This window comes from Neodiprion virginianus, chromosome 2 (assembly GCF_021901495.1).
Source record: "Neodiprion virginianus isolate iyNeoVirg1 chromosome 2, iyNeoVirg1.1, whole genome shotgun sequence".
Classification (NCBI taxonomy): Eukaryota; Metazoa; Arthropoda; class Insecta; order Hymenoptera; family Diprionidae; genus Neodiprion; species Neodiprion virginianus.
Window position 1 is genome coordinate 8,552,245 of NC_060878.1, and position 23,404 is coordinate 8,575,648.

At 40.9% G+C, this 23,404-nt stretch overlaps 1 long non-coding RNA gene across 1 annotated transcript; it reads left to right on the forward strand.

Annotated features, from left to right (window-relative positions):
• The first annotated feature begins 77 nt into the window (after nt 1–77).
• On the forward strand, nt 78–23,186 carry LOC124298425 (uncharacterized). Its single transcript, XR_006906801.1, has 4 exons — nt 78–204; nt 837–1,015; nt 20,433–20,568; nt 22,551–23,186. It is a non-coding gene; the product is annotated as an uncharacterized LOC124298425 (long non-coding RNA).
• Nucleotides 23,187–23,404: the final 218 nt, after the last annotated feature.

The window sequence follows — 23,404 nt, forward strand, 5'->3', positions numbered from 1 at the left end:
TTGCCATATATGGGCATAAAACGAATGGAGCCGTCCGATTGGTCCGCGCGCCGACTGACGGCTAGGTTCTCCAAATGTCGGTTTAAAGTGTACGATACTCGAACCGTAGCCTAGCGTATACCATACAACGCACAGCATACCTATAGATCGGTATAGTTCGGCCTGCGGCCTGACTAACGGTTGACGAAATGTTATCGAGCGTGTGTAAGTGTCATGCTTTAAATACGTATGTATGTACGAGGATTGAAGCGACCTTGTAACCTGGGTCTCTCCTGACGTAACATGCCCGATATTCGATGTTACATTGTCCGATAATTTCGTTTTTTCTTTTCGAGATTTTTTGTTTTTTGTCTCGTTCCCTTCCTTATTCAGAAATCAATTTATCGACAGACTCTCAATTGCCCGCGAAGCTTTGAGAGCGAACGAGACAATTTGCATTCGAATGATACCTGTTTGCCCGATCCGTATTTTTCTCATTCCCCGGCTTTTCGTGTCGGAACGTTAAATACGCGCGGGGATATGCGGTGCTACATTATAATCGTCCATTTCGTATGAAATTTTCAACACGGTTTTCTTATGCTTGTTTGTTGCAAATTCCGTTCGCACTTTTCGTCTCGCTTCATGTGTATCATACGTTTTACACGTACGTGCGATACACACATGCGCGTCAAATATCGGTGTATCAGCAGCATTCGAACGGCTATCTCAGCAAGCCTCGAACCGAGTAACGGTCGCGCGTTCGAATAATCTTTCTTAAACCGCCTGACCGAATATTAGACGAAAAATATGTGTAACACGTGCTAGAATGGATTATAAACTCGATTTTTTATTTATAGTTATTGGGACGCACGACAGCTCCCTTTGAGAGGTTTCTTTTCTCGAAAGTTCTCCCCAACGGACGCCGACACCCGACAACACCACCTGTAATATGTATGTGCTCGAGACAATGAAGGAAATATCTATTCGTCGTTGCGTACAATGCGTAAAATATACGTAATGCGTTGCATTTTACAAGGTATGCGAAAGTAGTAATAATTTTCGTTTCGAACAAAGAATGCATTGCGAATCATAATACTTGAAATATGCGTACGTGGGTAAAGGGGGGGATTCTACCAACCGGACAAGAAGTTTGAAACGAGGCATCATCGTACGATCGTTATACACGCATGTTGTTTGTTATCTCTACAAGTATGTACAAACTCATTTACGCGATATAAGCATAATTTGCAGCGACGGTTCAAAAAAGAAAAAAAAAAGATAACAAAACAAACTATAAAAAAAAAACAAAAACAACATAATATTATCGAGGAAAAACGAATACGAAAGCATTAAACGTGGAGCTGAATACGTTCCTCTCTTTTTACCGTGCAGTGCATAACTCTATTATCCCCGCATGCAGAAAGTATAACAACGATAACTTAAACAATCGGTTGCCGCGTAGTTGTTAATTTATACAAAAGCTTTTCGCGAGTATGCAGTGCGTTTAATCGCTGCGGTTTGCGAAAAGCATTCAACGGTGTTATCGATCGATAACCGTACACCGTAGTGACTATTCGAACTGCTGCAGCTGGTATGTCTGACAGTGTAATACATTATCCTACGTATAATATTACTCGAAAAAACAGTCGACGGTAGATACGCCGTCGCACCGTGACGACTATTTTCTCAAAAATATCTGCGAGAAGGCTAAAAGAGTGTTCACCCAGTTAATTACTCGCCGTCTAGAACGCGCATCGCTCTTCTCTCTCTCTCTCTCTCTCACTCTGACTCTCTTTCTATACCTCTTTCTCGAGGTGGCCAAGCTAAATATAGATTCAAGGGCGCCAACGCCACGGCCATAGGGCACTGCAGTAGGATACTACAACGTCACGTCTCGTAGGGTCGATCATAGCGGCTCTGCTGCAGTCACACGGGCGTCCTGTCAGCCTCCTTGTCGCGTGCTTGTGGGGTTACCGTATCTCCGTGTGTTGGTCCTGCACCTCTGCCTGCATGTGAATGCGAATGCAGCCCCCCGTATCTCTAATCGATACGCATGCGGTGCGTTGCGTATAGTGGCAGACGGCGGCGGGTGGCCACGTGGCGAGGAAAACTTCAGAGAGCAGACTTCTGAGTTTTATTTCTTCGCGGACGATCGTTATCAACCTCGGAAAATCGTGCGATGCTTTGTCGGACGATATAATTTTGCATGACTGATTTAATACCATAAAAGGAGCAGTAACTGGTCTCTTTATTTACTTCATTTTTTTTTATATGGATTATTCATTTCTGGTTTACAGATACGTTTCAATGTACAACTGCAGTCGGGATCGGAAAATAAATTTTAAAAACATGACTTATCTATTTCGAAGAATTTTTGGAAGATAATTATAATCGATGAGTATTAAGTACGATTTGCAATCAGAATTATCATGAGAATTATTATTCGAAGTTTTAACTTATTGTTAGAGAGTAGGAATGCAGTTGCTGAGAAATCGATGACGAATCCCTCGTCGACGTCGATAAACAAAAACTGATTAGGTACAGTGAGTCAATCGATTCGCTTCGGAGAATTCAAACTTCTGGATCAACGTTAATATACATATTGACTAATCAATTTTCGTTGACTGTAATATACATATAGGATTGTAATTACAATGCCTGCACCACGTGCTCAGATTGCCAATCGATTGAAGAATCGTTCGGCAATTAAAAAGTTCCGCATCGTCCACGTATAGTATAACTGCAGCTGGTATAATAATTTAACTTAAGTTGGCCGGAGGACTTTCGTTCTCACATTATTGACGTTCGTGTATATCTGGGTATATTTTTCTATCTTCATTGGCGTCGGGGACAATGCATTTTCCAGCAGTTGGAGTCGTGTCCGTTGAACTTAGAGCGACCGAATCTCGGCGTGGGCACATACCGACTCACTATTGATTTCAATGCGGAGTCGCGACTACCACTACCTACCAATGTAATGGTGGTAGGTACGCCTTGTTGACTAATGGTCCAACTACGCTCCTGGATACTGGCAGAAAGGAGGCAGACAGACGGGTAGACAACCCGAATCGCCCGCCACGTCATTGCGCGTTCCGAAAACCCGAAGCCGAAGACCGCGCCTAGACAGCCCTCATGGAGGAAAGAAAAACGAAAGAATAAAGGCTGGGAAATTCCCGGCGCAGCCCCTGATTCTGACTTATTTTTAAGCCGTGAAAACGGTGATAACCGCCATCTAGACCAAAAAAAGGTAGCTTTAAACGGAAAATCTTCTTTTCACGAGTGAAAGATAAGTTGGAATAAGGGGCTTGGACTTGTAACTACGCAAAATTGAAAGAAAAAAATGGAGCAATTAGCTCGTAGCAACTGGCTCTAAATTTCGAGGGATTACTTTCACCGAGCTAAGACAGTTATGTTTAATAATATCGATGACTAATCGGTAACTTTCAGAGCACTTGCACTTCGCCGATCGTGCCAAGTACTGAATAATCCGGTAATTATTATGCCGAAGCTGACGCGTTGATCAGCCTTATACCTACACGATGCGCAAGTCCAGCCGGGGACCTTGACAGGGCCTTATTTGGGCCTCAAGGTTGATACGTCGGTGCAGGCCAATGGGTATTGAGGACAGTTATCTCACGCTGATAGCCCGTATTTGGAGCTATCCCGCTTTTATATGGACATAATATAAATTTTAGGCCTGGCTGGGCGAGGCGATCGCTCGGGATAATCAGGAGCTGTAAGCCTCTCGCATCAGCGATTCGACCGGTCGTTACGTAACGTGTTCGATAATTCCGATTCAGTTTTTCTCTGGATTTCTTTCTAGTTCATGTATTTACATACACTATTCGCAACCTGGCGAGTCAATCTTTTCCTCGCTCTACCCATGCCATGCAATGTAACCGAGCCGGTGGCCGTTGACTTCGTCCGGTTAGTTGAATCATCATTTTTACAGTGTTGGTGGCCGGTCGTGCAGCGCCGGGGTAGAGCCGCCGTTTCACGCCCGACGGCACCGCCGATCATCGCGTGTCTCTATTATATCGAATATCGGGCTTTGCCTTAGGATTTCAGTACACGGAATTATATTCTACAGCGAAATACTGCAGAGAATCGAAGGAAAAGGAGAGAAAGACAACGAGACGGAGACAGAGAGAGATTAGAATAGATCGAATTAGATGGTTGAAATAAGCCAAAAGGCAAACTGGTGGTATTACAAATGGCAAGTATGTAAAAACCAAGAAAAATAACGAGCATTCAAATGGTGGAATACGATAAATAAGTTATAACGAGTTGTATATAAAATTACTTTCTTAGGTAGCTACCCAGATCTATTTTAGAAGTACGTAGAGATAAATGGTAAAATAATGGTAGAAGTAAGTGAGTGAATGGCAACAAGTGAGTTGAATCCACTGATACATACAATAATGCGGGAAGATGTTGAAAAAGTAGAGAGTAGACGAGTGGTGTAAGATGACGAAAGTATGGAGTTAAGTGTGAGTGGTGAATTATTGAAAAAAGCTAGTTAAAAGCTAGGGAACGATGAAACCCCGACGAGTATGGCGTAACGTAACATCGGGTAGTAGCAGGAAAAGCCTAGACAACGGAGTCGATGCAGCTGAGCAACTGGTCGCAAGTAACTTGGCTGGTCTTCTCGTTCAGAGATAGAGAGAGGGAGAGAGTGAGAGCAGCACGGACTTTGTATAGTTAATTCTTGTACAGATACGCATCAGAGCGAGCGATTATTATCGCGTAGGTACGTACGTAGAAGCCAAAGATGCTGGGTGATTTATAGACCCGTCATATACATAATTGCGAATTTTTATCGACGTGAAAAAATGAGGCGTTTATAAGCTTCAAATTCGCGTGACTTATACCCATATAACGTAAAGTGGTTCAGGTGAAATTTTGGATGTCGAATTCCGGCGAAGAACGCACGACGAAATTGGTGTTAATATCCGTGTCATTATAATTCGATCGGTTTCCAAGTTCGGAAAAATAATATTATTATTCGCCTTGTGACAATATCCGAGAGTACGATAATCGCTATATTTAGTCGCTCGTACGCGTGACCTCAGTATCGTAGTTATCGTTTACGCACTGCAGGCGCAGGTAGGTCATCATGACGCTCGGCCGATTCGGAAATCATCGATGATTCAAAACGAGCGCGGAGAGCAGCTCCCGCTGTATGCGTATTATTATAGGTGAGCATTTACACCGCGATTATAGTCGAGTAGCGCGACTGGAATTCTTCAAACGTTGAACATGCCGTATAGGATGGAATGCTGCCGTCACTGAGTGAGGTCACTGCAGCCCCCGGCTCGATCGGTTGCTTGGAAACTACCAAGAGCGATCCGAAGCTACACGTATTCTCCCACCCTGAACATCGCCGCCCGCGTTAGTAACCGCCGTTGCAGAGCTAATCTCGCGTTCCTCCGACTACGGGACATCGGACCCTCGTTAGGTGTTCGTATTTTTTGGATCGATTTTTTTCTATAATTCAGGGTGATGACCACTGGTCAGGGAATTCTGGAAAACCTGGAAGCGTCATGGAATCCTGCAATTCTCGAATAGTCAGGGACTCGTTTACTATATACTTTTTTCATACAAAAAAGTTCCACAGTTATTTTAAGCTCTAGATAAATTAGATGGATTACCAATTTTCTTACCATCACCGGAAGGTTCTCTTCAAAGTTTGAATATTTCGAAATACTACCTTACAAACGACTGTTCGCATCGGTTAAATTGGACAGTGAGACCCGAGTGACAGCTTGTACTTTTGTCAGAAAAGAAACTTTTCTCAATTCGGTATAACCAATTTATTCAAATTGTTCAGGGAAAATCATAAGATTTTTTTCTGGAAGATTTGGAAAAGTCAGAGAATTTTGTGATGGAGATTTAGTGGCCACCCTGTGACTTTGCATGAGTAACGGAAAAACGGATTGGGAATAGATGTTTTACGGTATGTGGGCATTTATAAGGGATATTCACTTCTTTTTTTTGGTTTTTCTTTTACTTTTTCTTGCTCATGAAGTAACTACCGAGTAATATAATACATTGCTACACGGTTATCGCCGCAGTTCCAGAGACTACCGATTAGATCCTTATCCGGCTTTTGTCAAGAACGGATTTTCCTTACGGGAAGCGCAGACACCGCACGACGCATGACCGGGAAACGGTGGTTTTATCGGTCGCACAAAACCGTAGTTTATCGTTAAACTCGAAACCCGGTATCGCGGAGCGAGTGAAAGTAATCTAGGTATCCCGAGAAATTGTACTTCGGGTAACTGGTTTAATATACTCTCGGGTATGTAGGTACGTACTTTGCGCAGGCGGACAATGTGCTTGTAAAACGTGCCTGATAGCTGTTTTATACACGGCGATTAGGGTGTTAGGTACTTTCGGCAGTTTGACAGGCGGATGTGAGATTAAGCCAAGTGCCTTCGCCGTTTTTGTACGGAGGCAATTAATGTTATCTTCCTGCAGCGGCCACGGGACCGGCAGAAATCGGCACGAATTTATTGTCACCGCATTTGCGTTACATATCTTTTCTACGGAATGTTCAATTGTTGTTGATAAAAATAATTTACCAGTATATCCTCTGACGGCTTTTTACCGCTTAGCGAAACTTCTCCGGTATAGTATAACATGTATATATATGTATGATAATTGAACAATTCCTTTATAGCGAAATGCTCGATTTGTTCGTGACTTAATTTTTTCACCGTCAATTTTTACAGTGTACTAGGTCACATCGTTGTACGCGGAACGAGACATTGGATGGAGTGAGTAATTGGTACCAAGTTCTTCAGGGTTGACCTTGCACATACAGCTGACCCAGAACAGGTATATCAGAGCAGGCAGGTAAGGTGCAAACGCGTTGCCAAGGCAGTGTGTGTCAAGGAATCGGGACATGGTCAGCAGTGGGGCTAATGGCAAGGATTACCCTAAATAGCCGTCCTTTTCATCGCTACACGCAGAAACGGATTAACAAGAACTTATCTCGCCCGTTCGAATAGCTCAACGAAAGCTGCGTGTCCTTTGACGTGTTACAAACTTTTAGTCGTAACTTTTTACTTCAGAAAGATTCGCATTCAGCTACAGCGTAGAACTTCGTTGGCTCAACGTTCCAACATTTCACACAGGGTGAAAATATTACGAGACCCTCGTCAGAGTCCAATACGTATAAATGCCTGAGGAATGGACCTTTCACAACAAACATTCATCCAACGGAAGGCCGAGTTGCTATCTAATTCACAGACTCGGGCCCAAGATGTGGGTCCAAAAACTCGGACCAGTTAGGGGACCAACAAAAAAGATACAAACGTGTATTTCGGTGTACAGAACGGGCGTTCCCAGTTTCCCTTCTTCTTTAAAATTTAAAGTCAAAGATGGATTGAACGGAGAGAATAACGCGTGTAGTTTCTACGAATTCTCAAACAAATTACTCCCCCCCATCGTCCAGCTTTCAGCAATGACATCAGCCGTTACGAAATTCCCAACATACCGTACCAACGATCGAATCAACGGTCACTGCAGGGTCTGAGAATTTGATATTGCATAATATCCAACTTGTGAATGATCCCGCAGATTCAAGTACCAAAAAACGCGAATGAATGAAGCAAGGTAGGCCCAGTAGGAGAGAAGGAGGCCCGAATTGGTAGACAAAAAGCGCGGGAGAGTTTGAATGAAAGAGAATATCGGCGACGGGGTGAGGAATGCACTGCGAATACTGATTCGGCGAGATGCAACGGTGTATGGAGACGGTTCTGTCTGTTGCCCAGCCAGGATTACGGATCCTGAGGCCACGGTGCCACGCTTGAGCCGAAGCAAAAGGAAGCTAAGGAGCAGAGGAGACGGGACGGGACGGCCGGGACCAGACGATCACGCCGTTCTGGAAGCTTCGTGATGCTGGAGGGAGGGAAGCGGCAGGAGAGGGATCGACGAAGGGTGTGGTAGCCGAGACACCGAGGGAATTGACAATCGGCACTGGTATATAATACACGGGCAGTCGCGCGTTTGCACGTTTACATTCACATGCACGCATATTTCGTGGCTCACGTCGATGCGTGCGGTAGGTAAGGCAGGAATCCAACTTATCGGAAGTCACCGTCTGACGTGCGGAGAGCAAACTGCACTAATAAGGAAAGTACCCCAGGTCGATCCCGCCGATTTGATTTTTTTGCTTTTGTAATACGTTATAGCAGACTAAAAACTAAGCGACACGTATTTTTTTTTATCTGCCATTAAACACCTTAAGGGGGTGAAACTACCCTCCAAAGTAAGACGTGTCAACGGGTGATTTGGCAGTTTATTGTTTTTCAAATTGAGAAAATTACATTTTTCATTTCTCGTTATGGGAAAACTTTTTCAGTTGGATCAGTTGAAACATATTATGTTCTCGTGAGTGAAACTGCCAAATCGCCCTTTGACACGCCTTAGTATGGAAGTTTGTTTCACCCCCTTAAAGTGTTTAATGGCAGGTAAAAAAAAAAATACGTATCGCTTAGTTTTTAGTCTACTGTAACGTATTACAAAAGGAATCAAATCGGGGAGATCGACCTGGGATACCTTCCTTAGAAGAGAGTTTTATTCAGATGAAAAAAATCGTTTCACATTGGATTCTTTTTTTGTTGTATACTTACTCAATGTTACCGAATACGAGGTTAGAAGTTTGTACAATTTTCTGTGCCTTGATATTTGACTAACGTTGTTAAAAATATTGTCCGATTATTCGACTCTCGATCACGCATCGTTTCTCTTGAATGAATAAATCGCCGGTTTATATTCCGTTGATTCTTCTTCCAAGGATTTATACTCCGGATGGTCGTATCATATTCGTATTCGCATCTCGTACGTCGTCGCGGCGCCTCGTCCTTCTCTCTACGACCGTCTATGTTCAATTGTTTTGTACGTTTCCTCACTTAATGAATTGTGTATTACATGTAATGCTCATTGAGTATCTCATCTCGGTATTTATAAATGTCTTTTAATTTCACGTGTGTAGTTATCGCTGTGTGTGATATATAATATGATACACGCGGGAAATTCCAGTTGAATGCAATCTTGCAGCATCCGACGCTTCCGGTCCATTTTATTTATTATAATCATGTTTATGGAAAGGAATTCTTGCTCTCGAACAAGAAACGTTCGACGAGATTTTTCTTTCTTCGAATAAATTCCCCAATTGATTACAAGTTTTTACACGACAGTTGCAGTATTGAAGATGTAAAATAAAGGCCAGCAAAGTATTTAACGGCTCGAATTCACGGAACCACTTCTTCATCTTCCGGTCTGCATATATATGATATGGGTTGTAATATTAAGGGGTAAATACTTCTTCAACAAAATGGAAAGAAATATAAAAAGGCAGAAATCATTGCGTGGCTTATGTTTGAATTGTTCTGGAACTTCCCATGACATAACGATCACTCTAATCTCATTTAGCAGGGGCAATGAAAAATCCTTATAAAGGTGTGACCTTGAGGTGCGATGAGTATTCTTGTCGGTATACCTTATATAATCGATATATTTATAACGTATACATAAAGAGGAAATTCTGAATCTCCGAAGGCGTTACCTATAAGCATTGGTAGACGGTTATGCAAGCTTGTTTACACGTTACGAGGACCCAATTGTCACGTCTGACTCTAATATTTAAGTATATACAAATGAATACGGGTAATATTTTTTACTTCCTTATTTGGCTGCACTAATGCCAAACGACCTTGCGAAGAACGTAGTCTCACATCTCAATGACTTTTTTTAATAATTTTTTATTTTTCATAGTAAAATTTGTTCAACAATTTCAAAGTTTTTGTACATAATAGAGGAAGTTATAGAATAATACTTTGTTCTTTTCTCAGATGTATGAAAGTTGAGATATCGTGTCAGCCAGATTTAAATAGAGGTAACTTCAGGCGGTCATACCAGCGAGATTTACCATCTGAAACGGACAAAAAAAATTCCCCTCTCACTTTATAACTTCCTCTTTTATGTGCATGAAATTTGAAATTATTGAATAAATTTTACTGTGAAAAAAAGTGTTTAAAAAAAAATCATTGGGATGTGTGACTACCCCCTATCAGCTGGGGACCATTAAGTGGGTAAGACTTATAAAGTTAAATCGAAGACTTCGAATCATCAGGAAGTGGCGAAACCCGGAGAGGGGCATAAGGAAGAGAAAGGTGAAAGACCGTGTAAACTCCGACTAAGAGTACGAGGTATATCTATACACGTATCGGTCATACATACGGTTACCGGAGAAGATTCGAGCTGTAGGTACCTGTATACCAATACTCGCGCGTTGCAGTAAAATATCCGTGAACAGACAATCGCTGTTAATTCCCGAAAAGCTAACGACCGTTAATTAGGTTTCTAAAAAGCGGACCACGCCGATGAGGGTAACGCGCGACCAAAAAGGCACTAAAACTCGCGGCTGTGTGTACCGTGTTTTATATTGTACGTATTCGTGAATTCGTGAACGATATACAATACCGTTAATCTTGCTGTGCGAGAGCTTACATACAACACACAATGTACATCACCCATACACAAAAAATTTCACGCAAATTTTGACCCAGAAATTTGGTATTCTCAAGAGATGATACTCTGCACGTAACGCGTCTGTCGATCTCGCGTCAATTAGCCTCGGCAGTACTTCCAACTGACGATAAACTGCAGTTAAAGAAAATAAATAACGAACGAAATTGAAGAAATAAAAACGAAATCATCCACAGTCCAATTTGGTTCATTCTATTCCTGTAAATATATATGTACAGTACCATAAGTGACATTCCGCACTTTACCCAGTGACCTCAATACCTTTGTATATGAAAAAAGAGAATTCTAATGAATTAACTTATTCGCAGTTTGCGGACATCGGCACGTTTCAGAGGGTTTCTTTTCATATTCCTAATCTCCTATTTTTTTTTCTGTCACAGTATACCTGTATGTGCAAACTAAATTATACGGGAATTGCGGAAATTTATGGCAAGACTTTAATGCTTGTAGATGCAATTGCAGAAAATACCGATGATGATCTGGATATAACGTGATAGAAGGTAAAAACCTTGTCGCTGATCGTGAGTACACACATAGCGCAGGTAAACCGAGCGTATAATTGGCAGCTGCAATATCTACACATACATACAATGTACCGCTAGGAGAGAAGTGGCCTTTCCAATAGGTAAAACTACTTAAATATAATATCCTCGTCTATATATAGGATATAACCCGAGAGTCAAGTTGGCCAAGAGATGATCAAATAACGAGAAATCGAACGGATCCGTTATTCCATATACGCGATAGGATATGTTGCTGTAATTATCATCGTGTGACTTGAACACAGATACCAATGGCATATAACCAAGAAACCACAGAACGAAGCAAAAAATTGATGCGAATTTTTTTTCAAATTTCTTTATTCGTTGTACTCGGCGTTAGTCAGGCTTCGGCGTGTGATTCTACAATTTCGATTGAAGTTTTTTTCTAAATTTTACAATCGGTTTTTGTCTTTTACTCCCATGAACGATGCAATGCAATATCAATTTATGCGAATAAAGTTTTACCATCGTCTTACTCACCAAGTATCTATTTGATATAACAAGTGAAAGCTATACAAATGTTTTCACCTGATATTGAGAAATATTTTGAATGAAAGACTACATACTGAAGTTTACGAAATTTTCGATTCATATGCACCGTTTAAAAGAAATACGAAACAATCGACCAATTAATCAATTATTTTTCTCGACTCGATTAATCGATGCATCGATTATATTTAGCTTAGTGCCCACTGCTGATCGATAATAACCTCTCTGCACTAGAAACGCGGTATACTATAGTAAGTGCAAAATTCTCTCAGCATCAGACTTCAGAACTCGACAGCATTCACCACTGGCTGTCCGTTGAACGCAGGGTCGACGCTAAAATAAAAGAAGAATAAAAAGGGCTGCGCAGGATGTCGGCGGTTCTTCGAGGATCCGGTATTTAAAAATACACGCTACAGGGTTGACAATGAGAAGGTTACCGAGCGCTCTGCAGCCCCGGTGCTCCGCAAGCGTTGCAGACGTATCAGGGACACCGCGAACCGCAAGTCTCTGTAAACATCGCACACTCTATGCTTGTGGTTGTTCTTGTTTATACATATCAATGCGAACAACGCGAGTTGCAGATACGTTGATGTGAGAGAAACACGCCACGATCTGTGCAGCTTATCGAAGAGCGATTGCGCTGTTAATTATCAGTTTTACATAGAGACACGCTCGGTTTGGATACAACAATTATTATAACTGAGTATCCTTCCGCACAATCTACGGCTGTGATCAGCTATTGACTCATTCGGGTATTTCAAGAACCCCGGAACAGTCGGGGAATTTGAAAATTTAAGCTCGGTATTTGCAGGCCGGATGTCCGCGCAACCGTTAGCCGGGAATTGTGGATCCGGTACGGGTCGATAAGACGTGTGGTATATGATAATTGAGAGGCATTCTTTGGAGTGTACGGCGCCAAAAAGAGAGCTCGTTGAAAGTGACAATGGTTTTACCAATTTGGTGAGAACTGGGCGGTAAAGGTCGTTTCAAATTTGATCGTTCGGAAGTGTTTAATGAGGATCTATTCTCGCTGAATATTATACTTATAGACATCAGGCGTTTGGTCTTCCCTAAATGGTAACTCGTTATTGCCAACAGTCATCGTTGAATGCGGACGTCTTCCCGTTTCATTTGAAGCGCCGCAAAGAGGAGAATGCTGGAGATTATGACGGCTTGATATCCGAGCCGAACCGCGATAAGGCCCCACAATCTGTTGTAACACGGGATGGATGGAGAAATCCCGCAAAAACCGCGCACGACGCATGAGCTCCAGTAAATTTATTTTTTGTTCTAATATCAAAGTCGTTTTCCCGGTTTACATCACGTACATGCCAATTTTAAAACTGAATTTTTTATTCTTTTTTACTCTCCACTATTTTTTGGTGTTTTTGTTTTTTCTAATCGATTTGTTTACTAAATTTAGTATGAAAACCGTTATTCGGGTTCACGGATATTTATAGAACTGGTCCGGCAACGTCGCACGCCGCTTCATCAAATCGATTTTGACCAACCGGATATTAACTTCTATTATCGAAGCGTACCTTGTCTCTATTTACAATCGCGTATCCGGTACGAATTAGGAATTCTTCACTAAAATAAATGAGGAGAATGGCTAAAGTATACTAGCGACTCACAATCAGGTGTTTGATAGTTGAGCTATGAAGAGAAATTTAAGAAACAAAAAAACGACATGGTAGACACGAAATAGCTGATTCGGGAGAAAATGGTGAATATATGTAGGTGAGCTTCGAGAAACTCGACACGCACTATGCAGATGAAGACACACAGCTCAGATTGTCAGATAGCTCATTGTCATACAGCAAGAGACAATGTGTCCGGTGTTGAGAATAGAACAAGCACATAATATCTACTTTCAATTCAACGTTATATACCGCTTACAATATCAGCCCAAACTGGGAATGTGTGAGCATTTCACATCTTTCAAGTTCAAGTTCGTTTGGAGGTCAGGCGGCACCTTCACCTTGGCTTGTGGCTTCGGATTTTCGCCGACTTGTGAGGCTATAAGACAGTTCCTCAGATATTGTATGGGAACACCGCTTGCAGCCGTCTGCAGTATGTACTGTATTATATACCGAATCGTGTCCGCTTCCAAGTAGGGAACAGATCATCACGAAGTCTGCATTACCGCACGCGGTGTACAATTAATTACAACACTGTAAGATCTGAATCTCCATAATTAATTATACTCAAATTATTTGCAAGCTCCTGAAATTTCTCCCGGGAAATGAATAACATGAAGAAGACCCTCGACCTTGTCACATATGAACGTTGCTTGTTTGGTAGACCGAACGACGCGCGACGGGAAATCTACAGAATACGATGAACGGAAGCTCAGGATTTGCAACCGCGGTATTGATTTCTTCAGACTCCAGACTCTCGAGTCTCGATCTTGAGACTCCTAAACGGGAATCAATACCCCTGCAGATACAAGCCTGTACACCGATATTCCAAGTCAGCGTATTTCAGTGTCTATAAACGACGGTGACATTATCAGGTATCGACGTTCTCTCGCTCTGGGTATAAATCATCTGCACGGATATTTTAAGGTCAAGTCCGGTCTTCCAGTCGCTGCCAACGCTTATACACGACCGAAACTCGTTTGCGATTTCGACAATTCCAAGTAAACCATATAACGTATATTTCGCGAGTTTTTTCAGACGGCGTAATTCACTGCTCGAAATCGCGATTTACAAACCTGACGTGCATACCTGGCGCCTGATATCTTCCGACATCTTTATGCCGGGTGCACCACATCGACATCACATGATATCTTCATTACACACCTTATATGATCATTGCTCAAAGTAAAAGGATCTCGGGTCGAAGTCTGACCCAATATCGACGCTCGCGTACGGTAACGTAAGTGTACCACATATTGACCCTGTCCCAATTATTGACTTTTTACGGTTGTATCTGTTCGATCCTTAGTTCTAAAGTGTTTAAACAAATAAATTAGCAGTGTCTAACCCTCTGTAGCAATTCGTGGCGTCAATTTGTAATTTTGGAAAATAATAGGGGCAACAATTGGGTCTAAACGTCTCAATAACTGGTACACTTAACTTAGTCACGTTGATTGTGGAACTGGGGCAAACCGTGGGCATGCCGCGTCGTTTTTACCGCGTGAAACGGGCTTTAGCCGGTCGAGGATTATGAAGAGTGCGTTGATCTCGGGCAGGAACAAGGAGCACAGAGGCACTTGAGCTGCAGAACAGCGATCGCGAATATAAAGCTGGCGATTCAGGAACCTGCCGGGTCTCGTCGCTTCGCGGCTTCTCTTCTCGTTCAAGCCTCGTTTGTCTGGTTTTCCTGCTCACCACCTGTCGCCCCGTTATACGAATACCCGATCCTGGTAGTAGGCTGCAAGCATCTACGAGTCCCTCGACGGTCCACGAACGCGCTTCTTATAACCTGCCCGCGTCGCGACGGAGGTGGTGGCCTAAGGGGGCCAAAGAAAATAATGACAATCGCGAGGAGAAAAAGCGCGATGCCTGTACGAGTTCCTATGTATACACGCCGTTTCCGGTTGTACATACTAACATACCTGACGGCCTCGCGTCTCGCCACCGACATCAGAAGTCGTATAATTATAACGCGGTGGTAGTGGAAGTAGTGCCGGCACGCATCCACGCACAATCTCCTTATACAGCCTTCATTCATGGATACCATGGTGAAAATTTCCTACCTACTGTAACGATTTTTTACGGAACTTTAATTTTTCCTAAAGAATTGTTAATTTTGGTTAGAAATTGTAGTATCTTGTAGATTTTTTAGTGAAAAAATAAAAATTCTATGAAAATTTACAATATATTGTAAACATTTATACGAAATATTCGAATTTTCCGAAAAAATCGTACAAAATCGCAGAAATCATTTTCACCAGGGTACTGCGGGCGGAGAACTTTCACCGGAGTATGTGGAAATTCAATAAACAAAAGGTTTTTGGATTCGCAAATATTCGAGTAAAAAATACCTTTCGTTCCCATTCATGCACGATCTAACAATCTCTTCTCGAGACTTGCGCGATGCTTCAACATTCGTTTAACGACCTGGCAATTCCCATTGTTTCTCTGATTTGGAGGTAAGAGAAAATAACGGCGCTTCTCATGAAATATCATGGTTTCATATCGAGGAGTCGGAGTATAGATCGACCCTGCACTTCTCACACCGATATAGAGGGAACGGTTTTTTACCGAGTCATGTTAACCAAGTTCATGTTCGATGCACACGATCGGTATGAATTTCACATATAGAGCACGCGCAGAATGCGGATCATTGCTATGGGAAGTGCGCCATTGTTCACAGTACACAGAATGGAGCAAACAAAACTGTTTCTGGGGTTGAAGACAGTGCCGTACGAACTGATCGATCCACCTCTTGTCGTCGGAACTAATTTTGAAATAATGGGAATTTAGCTGCCGACTCTTTCGTAACATCTGCAAACCAAATTTACATTCGCTCGCATTTCCTAATACTTTAATGGGTTTCGTTTTTTTTCCAGAGCGTTTAGGGTCTACGTAGTTTCAGGTGGACGTCCCTGCAGAGCGCTCGAGATGTGCATTCGCATCGCTGCTTCGCAAAATTCGCATTGAGCTATAGATGGTCGCCTGATTTAAGAATCGATTTTCCGTATTTCTATAGATTCCTTCTATAGGTATATATAGGTATATATGCGCCTATGACTCACGGTATTATAGTAATTGGGGAGGGAGAATTGTCAGCTGATGGTATATCCGCATTACGTATACATCCGCACCCCATGAACTGTCGTCCCTAATTCGAAACTAGCAATACATCAGCCCTCCCTTTCGTTTTCGGCGTTTATACAGTGTAAAAACTCATTTACGGCGTGTCTGCATAACGGAGCCTGTAATAATATACTTTTTTTTTGTAAGAAACTTGGAACGTTCAATCTCAAAAATAATATCCTTCAAATTCTTTTATGGGGATATAATATAGAATCGTCGATATTACCTCGACTAACGAATGCAAAAACGAACCTCTCGCAGTAGAATATCAGAGGTATAATTTTTCGTGTGATGTTTCTCGTCGTCCTCATTATTCTTCATGTTTTACGGTTGTTCGGTCATCCATGTGCGTGGGATCCTCTATACAGAAAGAGAGATCCGGTAGACGCACATGCTGAGGCTATAACACCACGTTACATGCATATGTGGATTTTTTTGGGGAACGTGGTTAGAAATCACATGGTAAAAAAACGATCGCGTTCATTCCGAATGATTCGTACAGCATGATCGGAAACAACAATAACACAAGAAGTCTATCGATAGCACGCCTTAAAAGTACTTGCAATAAATCTATCGCCTTGATGATAAACCGGGATCAATCGAATCGATCGTTTTGACAACAAGGAACGAGGAAAGAGAGAAAAAAAGTCGAAGTTACGCAATTGCTAAAAATAAAAAAAAATAAAAATTATTACTAGATACTCGTGCGTATATTGTACAATCCGTCTCAAATCATGATAAGAACGATAAGAACGTCCGCAAGACGCACACCAATCTAGAGTATCGTTTATACATCTATAAATGTATGGAAGTCAAGACATCAGCGATAAACCGTTGGGTATAACGTTCATAGCTCTGGTTTCCGCATTGCGTGTATATATGTTCCACATGCGCCATAAACTTCCTTCTGTTAAACGAAACAGCGGATGGAACATGGTATGGTTCTCATTCGTCTAATATTCGACACTTTCCCGGTACTCACCGTCAGTTATCTCTGTGGGCTGAGGGTTTTCCACCCGTCGTTGTTGTCATTATTATTGTTATTATTATTATTATTATTATATTTCATATTCTTCTTCCAAGACTGATTTACCTCTCCTCTATTCTCTCTGACCACGTGTGCGTTTTTATATCTTTCTTTGGGCTTCACCGAGTTCGTGGTATTGTAATATTTCTAAACCGGAAGTAGCTAAGCGACCGATCGAGCATACAAAACAGTTTTTAAGACGACGGAAGTGAAGAAGTACAGAAAACTTGACGAAAAATGAAAATTAAAACAGTCGATTGAAAAGCACCGTTCACATTACACTTTTTCGACTATATTCTTAAGTGCAGCGTATACCTACCTACACGTCGATGATTGGCGTTGAACATGTGACACGCGTTACTCAATTACTCGAGATCTTCCCTCGATTAGATTAAATTTCAAAAGCGGATGATTACAGTGTCGCATGGTTTGGAATTTATGTAAGACAAGGCAGCCTGTGTGTAGCTATTATAAAGAGCTTGACGAAGATTGAAGGTGTGCTTCACTCCGCATCTATTTGCTTACACATTGTCCCGTCATCGTGCATGATGCGGCATTTATAATACCTGTGCCTACAACCGAGTTGCGGTTTACCTCTGAACCGTAATTTCGCATTCGTACCACATGTGCATTAGAGTGTTTCAAAAAAACCGACTATTTTTTTTTTCGAAGAACATTGAAAAATCTTCCGAGTGTCCCTCAGAAATGACCTCGGTAAATTATGAGCTCTTAATATTGATATTTAGAGGTGGCGATTCTCAATTTTCTATTTCCCATTTAAATAACATGCGAAAAATTTTTTTTAAAATTTAGAATTTTATTGCTCGAAAACGAATCAGTGTGAAGATATAAACAAAACATATTCTTGTAGGAAATTTTACGCTCTACAAAAAAGATCTGAGTAAAGATTTGCGTAAGGTAAGTCGTTTCGGAGTTATCAGGCCTCAAACATCGAACCGTTTGAAATAATGATGTTATTATTTATAAATGCTACAAAACTGACTCATATCGTTGATTAATGAAATTTATTAATTAAAATTTCATTGGAAGTCTATAGTTTTAATTTTGAAATCAATAATATTGTGTATTTAAGTGATATGAGTCAGTTTTGTAGCATTTATAAATTAATAACATCATTATTCCAAACGGTTCGATGTTTTAGGCCTGATAACTCCGAAACGACTTACCTTACGCAAATCTTTACTTAGATCTTTTTTGTAGAACGTAAAATTTCCTACAAGAATATGTTTTGTCTATATCTTCACACTGATTCGTTTTCGAGCAATAAAATTCTAAATTTAAAAAAAAATTTTCCCATATTATTTAAATGGGAAATAGAAAATTGAGAATCGTCACCTCTAAATATCAATATTAAGAGCTCATGATTTACCGAGGTCATTTCTGAGGGACACTCGGAAAATTTTTCAATGTTCTTCGAAAAAAAAAAATAGTCGGTTTTTTTGAAACACTCTAATGAGCATACATTCCTAATCCTCGTGTTCGCCGATCGCCGTCGGTCATATTACGAAAACAGTAATTGGGTATAAATTTCAATTACACCGCATCCAGACTTAGGTCACGTGTTATGGAAATATTTAAAATTTCCCATTTTTATGCACTTTTCGACGTTTCACGTAGAGTTCAAAACGCAAATTGGATTAGGAACGTCTTCAACTTTCATGCTCGTGCTGATTTTCTCTCTGGCAGACTGTCACAGATTGATCGACGGTCAATCTTGATACACATCTCAAGCTTATACATAACGTAACCTACCTACGTGTTACGTGAACCGAATTACGTTGCATGTACACTTGGGGCTTATTTTTTACACCAGACAGTTATCTTGGCAACACTGAGAAACTACGATTCGACGGTCATGGATTATGTCATGTTTATTGAAATTGAGTTTGTTTATCGCTCGGCCGACTATGGCGCCGTAGATTTCTCAGTGTTGCCAACATAACTGTCTAGTGTAAAAAATTAGCCGTCTCAGATTCATTGTCCCCAAGTGTACATCGTCGTACCTGTCGTAAATTTCACGTTTCACGCAGTGAACTGGGACAGATTGCAATAACCAGGGTATGGCCCGTCGCACTATCGCGAAAAAGGTCCATCGCCAACCCGACGATCCGTGTTAATTAGGATAATTAGAAGGAACGAAAACTACCGTTAATCACATCCCCGCGGTATAAATGAATAATATAATGTTCGTAGAGCGAGTCTAGTTTTAAACTAGCTCGAATTATTCGCTCGCGGTTTGACGACGATAAATCCCGCAACTTCATTCTGTGTATAGTTAGGTATATACGTAGACTACCAATTATCAAGGATGCGACCGCGATTAAAGACACGGAAGAGAACCTCCGAGTCATCCCACGTAACGCGATGATTAAACGTTCCTGGGTTGTAGGCATCAAATTGAAAATCTAATCGAACATGCAGTCTTTATCAATTATATCTGTACATGAAATTTAATAAAAACGAACAGGAATGCACGTTTTTTTTCTACTCCACAAGGTTGAATTTACGTACAACTCGGAATTTGGATACAATTGTACCAAAATAATCGATAAACTGAAAATTATGCATAATTAAGGGATTAATATATTGCTTCTTTTCGCTAAACGTTGAAATGAATTCGATTTTATCTTCGGAGATATGATGTTAACGCGAATGTAATAATTTTATCGAAGATAGACCAAATCAGCTTTACCATCCCTGATTGTCTAATACATCCAGGGATCGGAGACTAGGGTTAAATCATCGATCAAATATTTGATCATTATGGCCCGGATAAACCGTTGGTATTAAAAATTACGAATACATAGTATGCATATAGACTTAAAAAAGACTAAAATATGGACAATGGAAGCTGAATTTTCTGGGACCAAACATCATACTTTATGTACGAAAACCTAATAGGAAATGAAAATGATTTAAATAAAAAGTATGCATTTACGTATTAATTCGAGCTCTATTGATCATAAAACGACAGAACAGCGATCAGCTAGCCGCGGGAATCGAATTGAATATTATACATCCGTGTCTGCAGTCTGTGTCCGTGTATTTTAGTCTCCGGGAGTTCCTGGTGTGGGGAAAGAGAGAGGATCGATGGGGCGAGACGTCTCCTGCACCACGCCCAAGCCGGGGGTGGTTATACGACGATGATTCATCCCATGCCGAGTTCACGCACCCCCATTGAAATTCGGTACGTGTCTATCTATTACAGCCGCAGGCCGTGTTTTCTTTTTTCCCATGCAATCATCCGCTCCTGCCTGCATCGCGTATCCTGCACAGATCGGTTCTGCATTTACCGCAATCTATAATGGGAGAGAAAATGTGACGGTGTGACATCTGGTGGAAAAATAATGCATTGATTTGACTGGGTCATATTTAATTTTAAAATACATCTTTCGTTGTATTTTTTGCTGTATATTAATTCCACGTGAAAAAACTGAGGCCTCACAGCTTGCACAACGTTTTCCTTACTTTTATAATCGCGTAATTTAGCTGAAGTCATGTACTGATAGTCCAGCTCTCGCCGCCATATTGTTTGATGATGCATTCGTTTCCAAATGTTAGGCTAGGTTATTATTTCGCGAAAGCTGCAATCCTGCATTTTTGATCTAGTTCTTGATACGTGGAGGAAAGATTATCTGCCAGCAGATAAAATATCCTGCAGGTATTAAGTTTTACACAGTTTCGTGTTTTTTTTTTTTTTTTCCTTTATTTCAACTGTCACACCGTGACACTTTTATAGCTATACAATGGTGAGAATGTTTTAACACCATTTTCATAGTCAAGGGATCGAATTAAGCCAGAGCGAATCGACGGTCACGACGGTTTACGTCATGATTGAACTGTTATTCACGAAGTTTTAAGTAAAAACCGACCACTTTAGCGTATTTGTATCATTATCTGCATATTTATACATCACCAGATCATTGATTACTGGGTTATTCCAGCCGATAAAGTTCGACCTTGTGACCTGTACAATTTTTATCAAGTTGTTCCTAAAGGTGACGTAATATTTTTTTCTCGATATTTGTAAATTGCTCGGCGAGTCACTTCTGTAATCAGTGAAATTTATTCCGACTTGATCACTGATATACAATTAACAATCTACCCGGTAATTACGTTATTACAGTGTGATACGATAATGAGTGTCTGTGCACTGATACCGTCTGAAAATGATTTACTTTGTCGTTTGGCGGGGGGGGGGGGGGGGGGGGGGGGGGGGGAACTAGCGTTAATTTGAAATCGACAAGAACCGCAGATGACTAACGCGTGTCCATTCCCTGAAATCAGTCGGTCAATCTATAGGCTACGACTATTAGTCACATAAAATCAACTTGAAAACCATTTCGACTTCGCGGATGCGAACACACAATGAAAAGAGCCGGAAAGATGCTTTACTTGGCGATAAAAATTTTAATTCTTGGCTGCCAGCTTGCTAAAAGCCGGGAACCGTTCTCTCAGAACTTTTGAATACCCGCCGGCGGGAAATTCGAAAGAGCTGATTCGATGCATCGGAAGGAGCGCAACGAGGCCGCTTACGGTAGTTACATGTATATGTACATTATACCTACCTACAACGTTGGCCTTGATTCGCACGGTACGAACCGTCAGGATCTCTCGCAGGCAATGAAGTCAATTAAATTCAACCAGCACGGAGTCAATGACTCCTTAACACGAACGGGGCAATCATTCCTCCTTAGGGAATCGTTTTTTTTCCTCTAGAGTTTCAAATTTTATTCCTCTTTCACTTCTCCTTCTACAAACAAAATTTGGCTGCCTGCTGCATGAAGATAGCTAAAAATTTCTATCTGTAATTATAATTAAGATTTGTGCATTTTACATTTATTGTTATAGTCAAAGAATCACTGCACGCGCGTCCTCTTATTCCACATTTTTTATACTCTTTCTTTATTTTCAATCCTACGTCAAACATATTTTTCTCTATGTATGTTATAATTTTATTTTATTTATCGTAAGATATACACAATTTTTTTTTTTATTCATTCTTCTATTCCTAAATCTTGTCCAGAACAGCACTGTTTCTTTTTTCATTCATGCAAAGTAAAAATCCACGAGAGTTGGACACTTATACCTAACTTGTTTTTTTCCAAATTCATTACTTTATCTTGCGACACTTATTATTATTACTATTATTATTTTTATTATGTGTAGGTATTTGGGAATCGAGTTTAGCATAACTCTAGAAGGAGGCAGTAGCGAACGACAGGCACCTATATGGCATAATGTGACAGCCAAGAAAATGCTAATAGGTACATCAACGCTATGTGGGTATAACTATTTCTGTGAACCGTTTCTGTCCCACTTACGATGAAACTTTACATAATAATTATAAACATGAAAGTTAGCTATATAATGTATATATGGCCATACAGTGCATCTGCGCAACGAAGAAGAGGCTTTGAATTTCATACAGTCAGAGCGAACTGTGTAGAATATATTACATACATTATATACGTATGGATATTAGACTAATGAAATATGGAATGAAGTCAGTTACGAAATGAGAAAAAAAAAATACATGAATATGGGAACATTCTCCGAAAATGAACAGTCATTTGTCATTCAATGTTAGATTTTTCAAAAGTCATTTTGATTGTTTGTGATTAAATATTAATTCTTATTTCCTATCGCTATACCAATTAATATGTTTTTTTCTTTTTTTGCCTCGGTTGGTGTGAAACGGATTTCAAAACGGGGAAACCCATTTCTGTACGCATCGTCGGTACTGCGTGTTCGTGAAAAGTGAAACAAAGAAAGGTGCTCGTGACGATTTTGGCGCGGAGGTTTGAATAAATAGGATTGCACTTGTCTCACGTGTCAAAGCATCCGATACGTTCGCGTTTTTGTTCGTTAATACACACAGTACACGCGTGTCGCGTACACAGGCATGTATACAGTATGAAAGTGACGATAGCTCGACACGCGGTTAATACTTCCATAAAACTTCCATATTTGGTCTTAACCACTTGAAACGTTCGATGTACGAGCGCGCTTGCGGCTGTGGA